This window comes from Triticum dicoccoides, chromosome 6A, assembly GCF_002162155.2.
Source record: "Triticum dicoccoides isolate Atlit2015 ecotype Zavitan chromosome 6A, WEW_v2.0, whole genome shotgun sequence".
Lineage (NCBI taxonomy): Eukaryota > Viridiplantae > Streptophyta > Magnoliopsida > Poales > Poaceae > Triticum > Triticum dicoccoides.
In genome coordinates, this window is record NC_041390.1 from 520210467 (window position 1) to 520216466 (window position 6000).

Genomic DNA, 6000 nt, shown 5'->3' on the forward strand with positions numbered 1-6000 from the left:
GAGAAGAAACAAAGAATGATAACTTGAAGCTCCGTTAGGATCTTCATGAGAATCACCAGATAAGAATATTGACGGAAAAGGATGGAGAGACTTCACAAGAATAAAAGGATACTTGATTAAGAAATCCGAGTCCTTGAGGAAAAAGGGTGGGTGGGCGGGAAAACAAAGGCAACTTGGAGACGGATGAAACAAACACCGTTGAGAAGAACTGATACTTGATCTTGCGGTTGTTGAAATGATCGGATCCACTTGAAGAGAAACACGCCGGTGAAAAGAAATTAGCATGACAATCTCGATTATCATGAAGGATTAGTATTCCCATAGGAATATGAGAACACCGTTTAGAGAAGGTATGGAATCAACATTTGACTTCGAAGCAACTCGGATACCACAACTCAAAACAAAACAGAGGATTGGCTTGCAGAATAAGCCGGAACAAACATATGATAGAGATTTTGCCCGAAGTTTTCGTGGTGGGGCCTACACGGGCTCGATCGTACAACACCATCATGTACAAGGTAGTGCACATGACATACGAAGCGTCCCCGAGTCAGCATAGCCAAGGACTCTTTAAGACACAACGAGACCACTGTAAAACCGATCGTGAATAGGCGGACCACTAGACGTCGAACCCCAATTTCATATCATACATCTGTCGGAAAGATATCCAAAGAGCTACTTGAATTCCCACTTATAAACTCCTGAAACTTTCCCAGTTATGCAATCAGGTGTTGGGGATACAGGGGAAGCATAATATCTCACCCAAAACTAGCAAATCCTACATCCAGCTGTATCCATCCTTCAACACATAACCAAGAAACCTTCGGAAATCATCTACCTCAACCTTCGAAAAGCATCCGTTATACAAGTTATGACAATACTCCCGAACTCCCGCCCCAGTACTGGGTGGCGTCGAGGTTATATCACCAACAACTGCATAAAAGAGATTTTCGATGTCGGCGAAACTAAACTCAGGTATTCCAGAACTGCAACGATAAAATTGTGACGACAACACCTCGGAGCTCAACTCCCCGGGACACTGCAACAACCCCTAAATGACAGGAGGCACCAAGAACAATGTTCTCGTCACAAATTGATCGGAACGATTCCAAGCTACCCGCGTGATCCTAAATTTTTTTAGTGAAATTTAAGAAGAGAAGAGTCAAAACTCTACGTCAAGATGCCTTACCAGAGCGATGAAGGGACTAGGGAGTAAAAAGAATTTCTAAACTCATCGATATATAATTCCTAAATGACTCAAAACATTTTTCTAGACTCAACTCGTCCGCTAATTCGATCAAGCAATGGGGCTCCTAAAGTCGGGGAAGGCTCTGATACCAACTTGAAACGCCCTCGATGCGGCTATATCTCCTACGTGTCGAAGCACGACTTAGAGGCATAACCACATTGAAAGCAATGTCGCAATTGAGGTAATCTTCACACAACCCATGTAATACATAAGGGAAAGAGATACATAGTTGGCTTACAATCGCCACTTCACACAATACATGAATAAAGCATTACAACAACCAGATACAATCAAGGTCCGACTACGGAACCCAAAATAAAAGAAGACTACCCCAAATGCTACACAGATCCCCGATCGTCCCGACTGGGCTCCACTACTGATCAACTGAAAACGGAACAACACAAAGAACACGATCTTCATCGAGCTCCTCCTCAGCTTGGTTGCGTCACCTGCTCGGTAACATCGGCACCTGCAAACTGGTTTTGGAAGTATCTGTGAGTCACGGGGACTCAGCAATCTCGCACCCTCGCGATCAAGACTATTTAAGCTTATGGGTAAGGTAAAGGTATGAGGTGGAGCTGCAGCAAGCGACTAGCATATATGGTGGCTAACATATTCGCAAAAGAGAGCGAGAAGAGAAGGCAAAGCTCTCACGGTCAACGAAGGATATTCCTTCTAGCGGGAAGACCCGATCAGACTCGGAATCCCGGTTACAAGACATTTTGACAAGGTAAAACTAAACCAGCAACACCGCCCGAATGTGCCGACAAATCCGGTAGGAACTGCACATATCTCTTTCTCAGGGCACACTCAGATTGTCTTAGGTACGGGTAGGCCAGCCCAGAGTTGCCTCTGGTGGCCACCGGCAGCTGACAGGTGGACCAACACTCAGAGGAGCACCGGCCCGAGGGGGGTTAAAATAATGATGGCCCTTGAGTCTGCAGAACCCAAGGGAAAGAAAAGGCTAGGTGGCAAATGGTAAAACCAATGTTGGGCATTGCTGAAAGAGTTTTACTCAAGGCGAACTGTCAAGGGGTTCCCATTATTACCCAACCGCGTAAGGAACGCACAATCCGGGAACATAACACCGATATGACGAAAACTAGGGCGGCAAGAGTGGAACAAAACACCAGGCATACGGCTGAGCCTTCCACCCTTTACCAAGTATATAGATGCATTAATTAAATAAGATAAATTGTGATATCCCAACAAGTAAATATGTTTCAACAAGGAACAACATCTCCATGTTCCAACAAGGAACAAACTTCAATCTTCACCTGCAACTAACAACGCTATAAGAGGGGCTGAGCAAAGCGGTAACATAGCCAAACAACGGTTTGCTAGGACAAGGTGGGTTAGAGGCTTGGTTCACAATATGGGAGGCATGATAAGCAAGTGGTAGGTATCGCAGCATAGGCATAGCAAAAGAGCGAGCATCTAGCAAGCAAAGATAGAAGTGATTTCGAGGGTATGGTCATCTTGCCTGAAATCTCGCAAGGAAGAAGAACGCGTCCATTAAGAAGACAAACGGACGTAGTTGAACGAATCATCACAAACGCGACATTACCGGAATACCGAGAAGAAGCAACACCGGAAAGAAGCAAGCAACATAGTAAACAACCAACACATCAACATGGCACGATGCGCAAACAACTATGATGCATGTCCGGTTTAATGAAGCATGGCATGGCAAAGTGCACAAACAATCCTACAAATTAAGTGGAGCTCATTATGCAACTCCGTTGCATATCGACGAAACACCACATTTGGTTATTTAGTTCAATCTCGTTTATGTACTCAACAATATTAAATGTTGTTAAACATGGCAAGAGAGTGAAGCAAATGAAAACTACCTATCTAGGCAAGTTTAAATGAGGCCGGAAGCAACGAACAACAATTCCGGTAAATCCCCATATGTAAATATTAGGTTTGGTACTGATCTGTCCTAAACACAATTTTAGAGTTATTAAACATGCAAAGTAAAGCCATCATGATAAACTAGGCATTTTTCCACCCCAATTACATATAAAATTTATGAAATTCCGAGTTACAGTTATTTAGTTATGAAATAAAGCATTTTAGCATGGCATATGGACAAAAAATACACAAACAGCATTTTAAACATGGATAAAAGTTGCATATTATGAAACTAGACAAAATTCTAGGCATTTTACATATATGAAATGTTTTATTTAGATGCAAAGAAGAAGAACGCGTCCATGAAGAAGACAAACGGACGTAGTTGAACGAATCCTCACAAACGCGACGTTACCGGAATACCGAGAAGTAGCAACACCGGAAAGAAGCAAACAACATAGTAAACAACCAGCACATCAACATGGCACGATGCGCAAACAAATATGATGCATGTCCGGTTTAATGAAGCATGGCATGGCAAAGTGCACAAACAATCCTACAAATTAAGTGGAGCTCATTATGCAACTCCGTTGCATATTGACGAAACACCACATTTGGTTATTTAGTTCAATCTTGTTTATGTACTCAACAATATTAAATATTGTTAAACATGGCAAGAGAGTGAAGCAAATGAAAACTACCTATCTAGGCAAGTTTAAATGAGGCCGGAAGCAACGAACAACAATTCCGGTATATCCCCATATGTAAATATTAGGTTTTGTACTGATCTGTCCTAAACATAATTTTAGAGTTATTAAACATGCAAAGTAAAGCCATCATGACAAACTAGGCATTTTTCCATCCCAATTACATATAAAGTTTATGAAATTCCGAGTTACGGTTATTTAGTTATGAAATAAAGCATTTTAGCATGGCATATGGACAAAAAATACACAAACAGCATTTTAAACATGGATAAAAGTTGCATATTATGAAACTAGACAAAATTCTAGGCATTTTACATATATGAAATGTTTGATTTAGATGCATGGATATTTGGTTATTAGCATCTTAAAGAAGTGGCATTTCCTGTAAAAAAACACATACGCGGCGGAGAAGCAAAACAGTGCAGCGACCCAAGTGGCTGTGGAAAGGGGTGTGTGTGGATAGAGAGGATGACGAGTGGGGTCCCACTGTCATAGAGGCAACAAAGGCAACAATTGAGGGGGCTAAATGTCCCTCATGGTGTTCGAACCCTGGTCTCCCTGGTAGAAGTCTGTGGCCTTATCCACCGCGCTACTGTTGTGTGTTTGGCTTAGATGCAGATAAACATCATAAGACCACCAAGAAGGGCGGACCTTGGCCCTCCATGGCAGCACGGAGATCGCCGGCGACGATGGCGAGCAAAGCAGCGACGGTTGAGGCTAGAGAGCGGCGGCGGGGGTGCGGATCTTGGTGAGGTTGCGATGCATGCAGGGGCTCGCGTGAGGCCGGACTAGCTGGACATGGCTACGGCCATGGTTGCCGGCTGGTTCAGAGAAGATGCGCGTGGGCGTGTGTGCAAGCGAGGAGCAGAGAAAACAAGGGAGCCTCCGGCGCATGCGAGCGGGACGGCGAAGGAGCTCGTCGGAGGAAACTCCGGCGACCAAAAGCTACGGCTGAGGTGCGCAAATGAACCGCAACGGGGACCCGAACTCCCGCATGTCTCGCACAGCACCAAGTGACGATGGAGGCGTCGCCGGCGTTGAGGAAACAGAGGCGGAGAGGCCATACTTGAACTCGAAGAAACAAAGGTCGAAGTGGCACAAATCTAAGCTGAATGAGCCCTACGCGACAAGCGAAACCTACTACGTCAGGCTCGAGACGGAAAGAGGCCGGACTCCTCGCCGGTGACGAGGTCCGACGGAGTCGAGCTCGGGAATCACATGGAACACGCGTAACAGGATGCAATCGAGGAGAAACAATGACTGGGAAGGTGCGCATGCTCACCACGAACACGCTCAGGTGCTCGGCTCGGTGAGAGATGGACGGAGGGATGACAGGGCTCGCTGAACTTGGCGCTACTCTGGACCATGAAGAAGATGAAGCGGAGGAAGATGACGTCGTGGAGGCCTGGAGGGAGTCGTTCGCGTCGGCCTTGGGTTCTTCCAGCTCCTGGCCTTGATTGAAGACGAAGAAGACGACGTAGGCGAGCCGACCAGGAGCGAAGACAATGGCGAAGGAGGGCTATGGCCGCGGCGGAGCCATGGAACTGCTCCGGGAGCTCTCTGGTGGAAGAGGCGACGGCTTTGTTGGGTGGCTCACCTGCGGCGGCGGCGGAGGGAGGAGAGGGAAAGAAGGGAAACCCTAGGGGCGAAGCGCTGGCTTTATAGGGGAAGCGTGGGCACCGTGGTGGCCACGGTGGCCTTGTGGGTGCTGCCTCCCTCTTTTACTGTGAGAAGGAGAGCAATTGAGAGGAGGAAGAAAAGGTGAGGAGAGAGAGGTTGACAGGCGGGCCCAGGGTAAAAAAATATGCTACGTGGAGGTGGAATTACCAGAGTGGGAGGTGGTTGGCGGGCTGGGCTGGCCTGGTGTACTGCTTCTGCCTCTTTCTTTTCTTTTCCATTTCTTTAGACAGAAATACAAAAAGGAAAGAGCAGGGAAAAAGGAGAGGAGCTAGAGAAATATAAAAAAATATTCTCATGATCCTGAAAATGTGCTCTATTTAACAAAATTGGTTTGAAGATTTTTAAAGGAAGTAAAAATAATTCAAGTTTGAATTAAATTTAAACTTGAACCGTTTTAAACCCTAACCAAAACAATTCCAATAGAGATGAAATTTGACAGAGAGGCTAGGTACATGGTGTTAGAATATTGGGGAAAAGATGAACATCAAAAGAGAAGGGAAAATGACA